This window comes from Ochotona curzoniae, unplaced genomic scaffold, assembly GCF_017591425.1.
Source record: "Ochotona curzoniae isolate NIBS_2020 unplaced genomic scaffold, NIBS_Ocur_1.0 scaffold_274, whole genome shotgun sequence".
NCBI lineage: Eukaryota > Metazoa > Chordata > Mammalia > Lagomorpha > Ochotonidae > Ochotona > Ochotona curzoniae.
The window spans coordinates 1,653,918-1,667,774 of NW_024467101.1; positions in this window are offsets into that span (position 1 = coordinate 1,653,918).

The window sequence follows — 13,857 nt, forward strand, 5'->3', positions numbered from 1 at the left end:
AAAGTACATGAAAATATAGCTCAATATCACCAGCCTTCTGGAAAATGAGACATCACCTGCCTGTGTAGAATGGATATTACGCAAAAGAAAGCAATGAATCTGCTGAACATTGTGGACAAAGGGGAACTCATAATGAATTGGTACCGCCACTAAGGGAGAAAGCACAGAGGTGTCTTAGCATCAAGGAGCAGTACTGCCTGTGTGTCATTCAGCAGTTTCATACTAGCTAAGATATGGAGTCAGGCAATGAGATGAACTAACAGGAAAAGGTGCAGTATATATGCACAGTGGAGTATTAGTAGCACTCAGTAATTAAAAAAGAATGAATGAAATCGTGTCCCTCGGAATAAAAGAATGGAATCAGAAGACATCATGAAAGTGAAAGAAGCCAGATGTGTTTTGCATCATGCGTGTAAACTAGTAAATCTCAGTCCGAACCAAGAACACTGATAATTGGAATCTGAGAGGATGGGAGTGGTGAGAGCAGAGGAAGTTTGGATGCCAAATCAGTACCGAATTAAAGGAATAAGTTACTGGTATGTTATGCCATAGCATGGTGTCTGCACTTCACAATACTTGTAGCATATTTTATAGCCAAATAGGAGATGGCTACCCCAAGGCTTCAAACAAGAAGTATTGTCAAAGAAAGAAAAACGCTGATTATATAGTGATTTTGCGGTACACTTTGCGTTTCCACATATTAAAAATGTCATATTGTGGTCCTTAAATATGTATGTGTTATAATGGTAGTAAATGGTTTTGAAACTTGAGATTGATATAGAAATGTCTGAGATATTTTATTTAGGGGAAATCACTGGCTCTCTATAATAGTATTGCTGAGGCTGGTGTAATGTCTGGTGCTCCACCTACAAGTGCCAAGATCCCATATGGGATGTGGTTGGTGACCCGGCTGTTCCACAGCTGGCTGCATGCCTGCAGAGGCAGCAGATGATGACCCAAAGCCTGAGGACTCTGCACCTGCCTGGCAGACCTGGCAGAGGCTTGCTCAGCTCACCTGTATGGCAGACCCAGCAGAGGTTGGCTCAGCTCTGGCCATTGCAGCCATTTGGGGAGTGAACCAGCAGATTAAAAAAAAATCTCCTTGTCTCTCCTTCTCTCTATAAATACGCTTTTCCAGTAAAAATACATAAATCGTAAAACCTAATACTGTAACATTCCACAAATTGCACAAGTTTTAGTTTGCATGTAGAATATTCTACAAGCTGTTTTCTACTTTGACCTATATGATTTTGAAAATAGAGAAGTAAAAACAATAACAGTTTTCCACAGCAATACAAATTATAATGGGCATTATGAGAGTATGTTTATGTGTGTGTGAATTTCCAACTACATGTGGCCCCCCAAAACTAACACTATAGGATTAAGTTCAATAAGTTTAAGACATTAAATAGAAAATTAGCAAAAAAGTAGTGACCACTGAGGACAATTTTATCAGATGCCCAAAATGTGGCATTGAAGCTTATCTAAAATTGCCCCCAAAAAGCTGATGAATAAGGAGAATCAAGAGCTTTCAAATGGGCAGATAAGATGCTAAGATTATCGTGTGTGACTTAAAAAGCAATGCCAGCATCTTTGGAAGGACCAAGGAAAGTGACACACATTTAACAATGACACTTCCAATAACAGTGGGGCTGTCACGCCCTCGCATGAGAGCTGACTGCCTAGGAGTAATGGTTTCTAAGCAGCAAAGCAAGTTCTTTAGCAATCACATGGAGGTAGCTATATTTACGTATTTTTTCCCTCAATATTTCAGGCTTTTTCTGTTTCAAATAATGACAGTTTATAGTGGAATTGTATTTTGGAGAGATGGTGCTAGGACCAGCAGTCCATAGCTGAGTTTACTGACTTTTCTTGAAAGTTCATCTTTCAATTTGGACAGTCATGTACTTTGTCAACAGAAACAGTCCCAGGAAGAGGTAAGTTTAGATACGATTAGCAATCACTTAGTGCATGAAAAGGCTCAGTTCTGTAGCAGACTCCAAACAATGTTTAGCATAAAAAAGCAATGTTTCCTTTAACTCAGACGTGATGAGCTCTGGCAAGCCTGGTGAAAGCGTAGGTAGAAGCAAGTTCAAGGTGTTTGGAAGAGCATTTTGTACCATTAGGGAAGGTGATGGGATTCTAGCTCAGCCATAGAGGATGGGGTGGGTTAAATGTGTATTCTGAACCTGAAAACAGTGAGAATGGATGAGGAGTGGAGATCTATAGCTCCAACCAAGATGCACAAATTTGCCCTTCCTGGCAGGGTACTATTAGAAGAAATATCTGTAATTTATGTACAATTGTGTGTCCAAAGTTTATCCCAACCACAGTAAGCAACAATCTCTTCCATAGCTACTCAGAAAGTTCTAGAACTGACCTGAGATAGACCAATATCACAGAGTTGTAATTAAAGATTTACTGAATTATTGTAAAAGGAAAGTCAGTCTCTCTCTCTCTCGCTCCCTCTCTCTGTCTCCCCCCATTATACCTTGTATCCACTGATTCTCTCCACAAATTGCCTGCAACAGCTATGTCTTGTCTAGGCTAAGCTCGCCAGGAGCTCCATTCATCTTCCGCATGAGTCACAGGGATCTAGGTGCTTTGACCATCTCCTCATGCTTTCCCTGGACCAGGAAGCAGACTTGGAAGCAGAGTAGGTGGGACTCCAAGCAGAACTCCCATTTGGACTTGTGTCATCACAAGTAGAGGCTCAACGGTCTGCCACGATGCTAGACCCTTGTGGCTTACCACAGACATGCCTGGTTTCCAACCTGCTTTCTTACATTACTTCATGAGATTGTGGTAGTAGAAGAAAGCAGGTATTATTTCACATCACAGAGCAAGGAATTGGCTGTTAGTGTTTAAATCCTTGGCTACCTAAGGCTGAGGCTGCTATGGAGAGTGGGCGAGATCATGCTGGACACAAGAGGAGGATGTACTAAGGAGTCTTCATTAGCTAAGCTTGGGGACTGCATCATCCTTTCCTCTGGGAACCACTGGTCTGAAGTGGCACCTGCATCGGCTACAGTTACTAGGCAATCATTCATAACTAGAAAGCAAACAGTCAAGAGGCAGTCCAGTATGAATCAAAACTCTGAGAGGAAGAAATAGTCATTACCGTAAAATCCATCTGTTAAGCTGAACACCTATGTTCCAGCTTGCCCAGCGCTGTTAATAATCCAAGAGACGCACAGTGAACAACCTGGACACACGCACAAAGCTGCAAGCATTCACCTTTCCCTGGCTTCTCTGCCCGCATTGCATTACCGCTAGGCCTCCGCTCTCCTGGAACTCTTGAAAGTACACACATTAGGGCCTGGTGCGGTGGCGCAAGTGGTTAAAGGTCCTTGCCTTGCACGCCCGGGATCCCATATGGCCACCGGTTCTAATCCCGGCAGCCCCACTTCCCTTCCAGCTCCCTGCCTGTGGCCTGGGAAAGCAGTCGAGGACAGCCCAAAGCTTTGGGAACCTGCACCCGTGTGGGAGACCCGGAAGAGGCTCCTGGCTTCGGATTGGCATAGTATCGGCGCGTTGCGCTCACTTGGGGAGTGAATCATCAGACGGAAGTTCTTCCTCTCTGTCTCTCCTTTCTCTGTATATCCGCCTTTCCAATGAAAAAATAATAAAAATAAATCTTTAAAAAAAAGAAAGTACACACATTAGAAATACAGAGCATCTTATTAACATCTGCACTGACTAACCTCATCACACTTCTGTACAAAATTTTTTGCCAGCTTCCTGCTTTTGGAGCCAGACAACAAAGAGCAACATGCCCTCCTGGCAACCCATGGTTCCAGGAATCGATATTGTACGATTAACTCACCCATTGTTCCCAAGGCAGCCTCCTGTGACTGCCAAACTCACCTGGTTTCCATGACTTTAGAAGTCCCTCTTTCCATAAAAAGTTCTTCTAACTCTCTCCTTGGGGTCATTCTTTGAAGGAAGGGACAGCTGACCCCAGCCGGTTGGTTTACCTACCTCCACCATAAACTTTGCTGCTTAGCAGGTTTGCCTGGGGTGCACTTCTTGGGGAGAGGCTCAGGTTAGATGCAACAATAGGGGCTATGCTCAGGGGCTACCTGTCTGTGGGAAGCCAGAGAATAAGCGGGAACATATGAGACCAAGAGTCGGGCACTAGTGGCAGAACTTGCAACCAAGAGAGACTCTTTTTGAACTTTTTTTTGGCTTTTATATGGTATCAGACCAGGAGTGGTTACACAACCATGCAACACCGTCCTCTGCTGGTCAGGTCCCAGGTAGGTATTTGTTCATGCATGGGGGGCAAAAACGAAGTATGGCTGCCAAACTTGTTACCCTTAGCTAGTTGCCTAAAACCATATCAAGGCTAAGGGTGCAGATTCTTAAAATAGAAGTAGAGACTCTGAAGCACATTTTTGGCTCATGCAAGCCCTTAGTTGGTCTGTGGTTGCTTGTGACTCTCCTGTTTTATACTGACACCGTTCTCTTTATGGTGTTTGCATCTGGCTGGGTGACGTCATTCGTTTTACATGTGACGGTGACGTTCTGCACCATCAGAAGGTCCTGGGATTTCCCTGCCTGGATCTAGAATTTCTCTATCACCCTCCACCCCCAGGCTACCATATCCTAGATAATACTGGTCATCAGAGTTGTAAGTAGTTGAAAAGCGAGTGACTTTTGGAGTCTCCTGATTAGAATCTAAAAGGATCAGTTGTCACATTCCCTCAATTCAGTGAGTATTTTTTAAAATGTAGTTATTTTTATTGGGAAGAAAGATTTACAGAGGGATGAACTGATAGAGAAAGAAGGTCTTCCATCTGTTTGTTCACTCCTTAGATGATCATAATGGCTGGAGCTGAGCCAGGAGCCAGGAGTTGCCTTCAGGTCTCCCACACTGGTACAGGGTTCCTAGACCTTGAATCATCCTCCATTGCTTTCACAGGCATAAGCAGGAAATGCGATCAGAAGCAGAGCAACCAGGACGAACCTGTGCCCCAAGGGCCGCTGGCTCTTTCAGGTGGAGGATTAGCCAGTTACGCCATCATCTGGCCCCTGAGAATTCCTTTTGATTAAGGACAGGCAAGGACACGATGGGCATGGAGTCTGGGTCCTGCCTTTCCATTATAGAGGTCCAGTCTCCCTCCAGGGCTTCAAGTTGTTTCACCCACCAGGAAGCTCTCTTAATGCCACTCTGTAGGGATTTAAGGGACATCTGACTGATTAGACCATTTGTTGACTAAATCCCTTGCCCTCAGAAGTTGGGGAGAGGGTGGGGCTGACAGTTTCAATCTTCTAAATCCCAACAAGGTTTCTTCTACTCAACCCCCACAGTTACCTTAGATGTGGTTCAAGCAGGTAATGAATAACAAGAGGTCTTTCCTCCCTGTTCCTAAGGACTTTCCAGGGGACAGGAGCCAGGGATCAAGATGAAAATATATTTCCTATTCTTTACTTCAGTATCACCTTCAGTATTTCCCACATCTCCTTTGGAGAAGCAACTTCCAGTGTTCTTTGAGACTCCCACTCCAATTCAGCAGCTATATCTGAGAACCAGAGATCTAGCAAGCTGCTCCAAGCATCGCAACCAAGTACTTCCTTCATTAAGAGCAAGAAAATGCAGTTATTTTGTGACTTTTTGACTAAGATCAGGTGTAAAAGCAAGAAAACACACATAAAGCCCTGTTCACTGCCTTGTCTGCTTCCTGTCTTGTTTCTGCACTTGACCGCCACAGCCTATGCTCTCTGTGTGTCCTTCATGGAGAGAGATGCCCAGAGCCTCTACTGTCTGCACTTGAACCCTGAAGCCCGTGCTCTGCTGAGTCTATTTCCTTCATGCAGAGAGTATGCCAAGAGCCTCTTGTCTCTTACTGGCCTTTGTGTGCGCCATTCTCCCAGCCTTGACTCCCACCAACATACCAGCTCCAACTGTTGTGGGAAAGAAGCATTTTTGTGTGGACAATTTCAGTGTGCAAAGAAAGAGACCTTAAGAACTTGCATTTTTAAAACATATTGGTCACTCAATACCATGTCAATTAATTCCATAATGTTGTAAATTGCTGTTGATGTTATTATGTTGGGGCTTTTAATCGATCAGGATGATATTCTGCCAGCTCTTCCTTCAGACCAGAGATGGTCCCCCCAAGAAACTGTTCAATTTATCTGGATAATAAGATGCTGGACTCTATGCTTGGCATATGTTTGCAAAGAATCTTGACTGAATGTGTACTGTAATACTGCAACAAGGTGGAGGAATCTACCATGGAGGGAGAGCACGAGGAGGGTTTGGGGGAATCCCAGAGCCTAAGAAACTGTCACATAATGCAATGTAATTAATTAAAAAAATTCAGTGTTTAAGAGAATGAACAGACATAGTGACAGAAGAGGGCTTCAAAGAAGGAGGGGCTCCAAGGAAGGAAAGACCCATGAAAATGGTCCAAGTGGTGTCTGCACCGTCTCAGGGAAGTGACCCCCTGATCAAGCCCTGATCAGGTTGGACTGTGGGACTGTGGAAAGCCTCCTGAGGACTCTGGCCCTGTCACCTTTTCCTTGGTGAAGCGGGAGTGAGAACATTGGCCTCGTGTGTTCTGCAAAGGCTGTACCTTGCTTCCCACAGGAAGGAGTCCCTGAGGGTGAGTCTCTCCCTGCTCCCAGGAGAGTGGCTTTCCTTTTAGGAAAGAGTTTTGGGTAAAGAGAAATGAGCATGTCACATCTGTGTGAGCAGCCTTAATTATTCAAAGAACAGAGCTGGAGTAACTTGAGATAACTGCATCATTTTTAAAAATGTCCTACTTCTGCAGAGACTCTGCCACTAGCTCCAGGCCTGCAATGTAGCCTTGTCTGGATAAGCAGCAGGATTTTAATTGAGGTCTAAGAGGCAGAAGGTGAAACACAGGGAAGATGGAATCCCTACTTGCTCCAGAGGGAATGACTGCTCACTTGCGGAGCAGAGGGAGATCCAAAAAAGTGCTTACCGGTGGGGAAATTTCACCATCTCTTTTTAACAATGCAAGGAACATCAATGTGCTAATGATTGCAAAATGAGCTGAGAATGTGCTATGTGGTTGCACTTTAGGAAATACTGGAGCTCCGTTATGTTGAGAAATAAAGTGCTGAAAATTCATTTCTGCTAATCCATGCATAATGGAAGCAGGGACTGGAGTGGAGGTTCCGGAACACACACACACACACACACACACACACACACACACACACACATTTCGGTTCCTTTTTCCTCACTATTGTCGGCATTAAAGGCTTGCAGCAATGAAGAGGAGTAAACGCCTAACTTTCCTAAACGATTTAAATGCACAACGGAGATGATTCATAAAGATCTGCGATTGTATAAGCACACCACCAGGCATCCGTCGGTAAAATCTCTTGTTTAACTCTTTATATAAACCCACCATCAACACAAAGATATTGTAAAAAAAAAAAAAAAGCATGCATTTAATAGGGAGTAGAAAATGAAATTTCTGTTTCAGGAAAGCAGTCCCACCTATATGGCTCATATTTTCTTCAGTTATCTTTTAAGTAAAATCAGGAAAAATTTGGATAATGTGTCAGCAAATATGAATGGGAGCCCAAGGTAGCTGAATTTCCCAATGAAAGATCTGAGCCTAATCATATGGGAAAAAAAAAATTCTGCTTTGAACATGGTCCCAGGGACAGTTCTTTCCTGGCCATCTAAAGAAATCTCCCTGTTCACGCATCTCTTCACAGTAAGAACAGATTTTCAGCATCTTTAGGTTGTTGAATTCACGCATTCCAATACTAATTGCCAAGATTGTGAGACGTAGAAATTGTAAGGATTGACTCAAACAGTCATCACAAAACTGATCCTACTTGCCACCTTCAGTGTCTGCTGACCCAGTACTGCCTTAAATCCCCTAGGTCTACCTCCCCTGAGTGCCTGGTTACCCAGCCCTACCGTAAACCTCCTAGATCTCAACCCCATTAAACCCACCTGCCTGATTAAGCTTAGTGACCCTCAGGTTTAAATTGTGCACTCCACCAATGCCCTGAGTCATTTATCCCAGGAGTCCACTGACAGCTGCAACTGCCCATCCCTGCACTCCTCACACCCACCTCAAGGTTATAAAGGTGCCTCTTCCCTTCGTTTTCTCTCTCTCCTCCCCCTGCTCTCTTTCCCTCTCGGCTTCTGGTCTGTTTATTTCTCTCTCCTTGTGTTGTCTCTGCTCTTCCGTTTGTCTCTCTTCCTCCTGCTCTCTCTCTTCTTCTCCTTATCCTCTCTTCTGCTCCTTGTCTGTCCCTCTCTCTTCTCTCTCTCGGCTTTCACTTTCTCCCTGCCTCCCCCTACCTTCCTCACTGAAATAAAGGCCTCTTGTGTGGCTCACTTGCTGTGTCTGGCATCTTAGATTTGTGGGAAAAAGCTAACATATATCTCAATTAGTAGGTACCTGTATCTACTAATAGGCCCCTGGGGAGGATGCTAAATGGGTAAGTTTGCTCAGTGCCCCTGGAGCTTTAGGTGAATCTAAGGCACAGCTCTGGGCAGGAGGATGTTGGGACTAAAGTCCACTATGGCAACGAACTGGAGTAGAAGCTGGCAGCCTTGCACCTTGTACCTCAACCTCTACTCTGGAAGACTAGCGGATCCTCAGCCTTATTTTAAAGCACACTCAGACTAAGAAATCAGGTGTAATTTCCCAATGTAGGAAGCACATGATTATGTAGATGCTTCTATTAAAGCATCTCTAATCTTCAAAAAATTAATGGAATTGGCTTCACTCACAAGCCACGTAGACATAAATATATAAGAAAATTCAAGAGTTTTTTCCTTAATATTTTCAATATTAATTTTAAAATTAACTTAACAATAAAATGTTAAGGGTACAGCATTTTAGACACACAGATATACATAAGCCTAAATTATTCTAGATTGTTCTCTTAGTTGAACGTCACTTAATAATATATAAAGGCTGCCTCATTGTTTCTATGGAATACATGGTGTTCTTTGTTTGGATGCTATTGGGGGTTGGATGTGGTTGAGTGTGTTGCGCAATAAAAGCCCAATACATGAGTATTGGGAAGATGCACTTGATAGAATGAGTCTAGGGTACATGGGACCCACTCTCATGGATAGGTTACTGTGTTTGTGAAAGGGGCCTGTGTCTTTAGGCTCACTCTCTCTTCCGGCCTTGCCCTTCTTTGACCATCAGCGGTCCTCCCCACACACAGAATGTTTCAACAGAGCCCTGCCGGGGTGAGAGATGCCGGGACCTCCATCTTGGCCTTTCATCCCCTAGCACTGTGAGCAATGTATTTCTGTTGTTCATAAATTATCCAGTCTGTGTTTTGTTAAAACAAAAATGAAGACAGACGTATTGTGAATTATTTAAGCATTGTTTGGTTGATGCACATCCAGGCCCATGATTGCATGTTATCTTAGCCAAGTCCAACTATCTTGCGACAGATGTTCTTATAAATGTGTTTATGCATTTACATGCACTCTGTGGGAGTGATTGTTTGCTCCTGTTACTAGTTGAGCAGTGTCTACAGACTGTCAAATGTGATGCCAGCAGCATCGGAAAGTGCCCTTGCATTCTCACTCTCAGCAGCTCAGGGTGCTTTGTTTAAACAAAGAAAAACAGTCATCCTGACAAGCTAACATGACATCTTCCGTGAATCAGGATTTGGCTTCTCCTAATTGCGTGTGAACTGCAGAGTATTTTTAATGCCACTGGCCAGGAAAATGAATCCATGGATGAGTGAAGTTTTTCTGATCTGTGCCCACACTCTTGACCTCAATGAGACATATCTAAAGTTAGGAACCTTCTTGGGAGAAAGGGAAGGGCATTACATGGCTGTGAGTGTGTGTGTGAGTGTGTGTGTGTGTGAGAGAGAGAGAGAGAGAGACCTATTGCGGACCATCAGGGCCAATTGTACTTGGTCTCAGTCTTATAAAACAGGTTGAGAAAGGTTCATTTCACAAATCCTTAAACTGCCTTTAGATCATTTGGACATAACCTGAGGAATGAGAAGAATGCAGTGAGAGAAAACAACGATAAAAGCTGCCACTATAGAGTTCTGGGAATGAAGTCCCTTGTTCGTTCAGCCTTTGTCACACTTACGTTGCTGTGAGAACACAGAAGCGAATGTTTTCTTTCCTACCTTTTAGGAGCCCCTAGTCAAATACGGGACATGGAAAACAGAGATGAGAATAAAAAGGGCACTCTTCACAAAGCGCATGCAAATTCTTATGAAAAGATGATGTGGATTTCAAACATATCTTGCATCAAAATAAACCTATTTTTCAACTCTATCATTTCATAAGCCTTTGACGCGTGCTCCTACAGGGCATGAAGATATAGAGAGCAATGGAGACAAAGATGAGTGCAATGGAGACAAAGATGAGTGCAATGGAGACAAAGATGAGTGCAATGGAGACAAAGGCAAGGCGGTTTGTGTCCTGCCAACCTGCCCGTTCTTTCTAGTTAGGAGTTTCTGTAAATCAAAGCAGAGGTTGCTAAGAGAACAAGCAATAGATATTGACTAACATCTAGACTTCATGCACGAAGATATTTTTAAGTTTCTGGAAAATGAAATCAAAAGAAAGATACATTGGTGATGGCATCGATTTTTTTTAAAAAAAGATTTATTTATTTTTATTGGAAAGGCAGATTACAGAGAGAAACTTACAAAGATTTTCTATCCACTGGTTCCGTCCCCACGTGGTTGTAATGACTGGAGCTGAGCCCATCTAAAGCCAGGAACCAAGAGCTTCCTCCAGGTCTCCCACATGGGTGCAGGGTCCCTAGGCTTTGGGCCATCCTATGCTGCTTTCCTAGGCCACAAGCAGGGAGCTGGATGGGAAGTGGAGCTGCTGGGATTAGAACTGGCGCCCATATAGGGTTGCCAGCACACAGATTTAGCCACTTAACCATGGGCCCAGGCTCAAGACTACAGTGTAGCGTTCATCTCAGGGCACCAGGTGCATCTGTTGCTTATGATGACACAGGAACCAGGGCATTGCATCAAGTATTGCCATCAAGAAAGGTGTCAGAGAGGTGGCATTTTCCCCTCAGTGAGTGTCCCTGCACGGATTCCTACATGTCACTTATTCATTTATACATGAATGCCACAATGTTGCGTGCATTTCACAGTGTGAACTGCCAATGCACTCAATGTTTCCTAAATAAATGTTAGATGCTTTGAAAGGCATGAACATAAGACAGATTCAAGGCCAGGGCACAGCGCACACCCAGCTCTGTAAAAGTCATTTGGTTTGAGCCTGCCAAAGCAACCACAGTGGGATCTGAAACTCAGCCAACCTACCATAAGCTAAACCTAATCTCACAGTTCTGTGTGGCCTGCAAGTGATACAGTTATATCTTAATGGCCCTCAGCAGAAAAAAGTTTCTCATCCTTTGCGGAGTATGAATATTTAACATGGATGGGATATGCAGGAGTGTATTTATTTTTTTTAAAGATTTATTTATTTTTATTACAAAGTCAGATATACAGAGAGGAGGAGAGACAGAGAGGAAGATCTTCCGTCCGATGATTCACTCCCCAAGTGAGCGCAACTGCTGGTACTGCTGATCCGAACCCGGGAAGCAGGAACTCCTCCAGGTCTCCCACGCGGGTGCAGGGTCTCAAGGCTTTGGGCGGTTGTGGGCTGCTTTCCAAGGCCACAATTAGGAAGCCGGATGGGAAGTGGGCCTGCCGGGATTAGAACCAGCACCCATGTGGGATCCTGGTGCATTCAAGGCAAGGACATTAGCTGCTAGGCCATGCCGCCGGGCCCGAGTGTATTGATTGCAACTGGAGACATGAACAGAAACCTAGCAGCCAGAGGAAGTGGAAAAAGTTGGAAATTCAAAGAAGGATTCTTTTACAAGAAATAATTTACTCATCTAAGAAAATAGTAGGAGTCTGTCTTGGCCAAAGAAAGGAGTATGTGAAGACTTTTACATGGGCCATCTCTGCCTCCTCCCCCCAGCGAAAGGCTGCTGTGAATACTGCAACGTCATGGAGTCTTCTTACCCTTTGAATGTTTCTCCATGTGTTAAAAATATGGAGCGCAACCATAGCTCAAACCCTTTCTGGTCCAGCCTATATCTACATGCTTTGTTGTTGTTTTGTTTTGTTTACATGTAGCAGAAACAGACAGAAAGAATTAGAATCATATGGCGGAGTTAGAGTCATATTGTTATTTAGTCTGTGATTCTCAAGTTGAAAAACATGGCATGAAAAAGGGCAGGCCACCCCAGCAGCCTGTAATTGTATGGACTGAGCAATCACCGAGTGATCACCTCCCATTGCAGAACTGGGTGGGAGTTGTGTTCTGAGCAAATTAAATTAGCCCAAGTCATCAGACCCTTCATTTGCATTGGAAAGTGAGAAAGAACACAAACAATCATCTAAAGCTATAATTACAAAGCAGAGCAAATAAGGCAATGTGTGTGTGTGTGTGTGTTTTCTAAATTACCCTTTCCAGAATAAAACATGATAGGAAACTACTTCCACAGAATCGGTTTCTCCTCTGCAGAGGATGCTTCCTAACAAATACATTCAGATTTGGTTGAAAAATAAATAAAAGCACATCAACTAGTACCAAAATGCAGCAAGAGATTTTACAAAAACATGCACGTCAGCCGTCTTATCCATACCATGAATTTTGTTGTCAGAGATGACAGCTCCAGTTGTGTTGCTATTAATTTTCATTTTAATGTTCAGATTTCTAGGTCCTGGCATGGTAGCCTAGTTGCTAAAGTGCTTGCCCTGCATACATCAGGACCCCATATTTGTGTCATTTTGAATTTTCACTGCTCTACTTCCCTTCCAGATCCCTGCCTGTGGCCTGGGAAAGCAGTCAAGGACAGTCCGAAGTTTTGAGTTTCTGCACCTGCATGGGAGACCCAGAACAAGCTCTAGGCTCCTGGCTCTGAATTGGGCGTCGTTGCCACTTGGGGCGTCAACCAGCAGAAGGAGGATCTTTCTCTGTGTCTCTCCTTCACTTTGTAGATATAACTGCCCAATTAAAAAAAAAAAAACTAGATAAATACATCTTCAAAGTTAACATTTCTGATATGGCATGAAGCCCTTCTGAGTTGGTACCAATAGGAAGCCTTCTCATTTATGGAGTGTAGACAGGGTTTGTAGAACATTTGTTGCATGGATGTGCAAGTGCAGATATCAGATGATCTTCTCTGCTTCCTGCCACACTGCCAGTGAGTTGCTGCAGAGCTCAGCTTCCATTTTGCTGGATTCCAACATGAAGTGTGCAAGGCCAAAGCAGTGAGAATCATGCCTACCCACTATGTTCCTGTGTCTCCACCTACGTAAGGGATGTGCGTGGTACATAAATATGCTGGGTAAGACCAATTATGTCAGAGAAGACCATGCTTGGTTACCAGAAAAAGTTGCTTTGGCAGTTGTGCTTGCCTGCAACATAAGAGAAAGATCATTATTTTAGAAGATGGGGATGACCAAGGCATCAGTATTTCCCTTGGATATTGTGAGGTAAGGATATAACTCTGCAAGTCAGATTCAATTCAAGTATCTGCATATTTTGTAGAGATTTGAAAGCAGCTGTATGATGCAAAATTTTGAATGCCAAACATTAATTGATTAGTTTCATTTCTTTAAAAAATATTTTATTTATTTTTCTTGCAAAATTGGATATACAGCGAGGAGGAAAGACAGAGAGGAAGATTTTCCATCTGATGATTGATTTCCCAAGTGACTGCAATAATCAGAGCTGCATTGATCTGAAGCCAGGAGCCAGGAGATTCTTCTGGGTCTCCCAGGTGGGTGCAGGTTCCTAAGGCTTTGGGCCATCATCAACTGCTTTTTCAGGCCACTAGCAGAAAGCTGCATGGGAAGCAGGGCTGCCAGGATTAGAACTGGCAC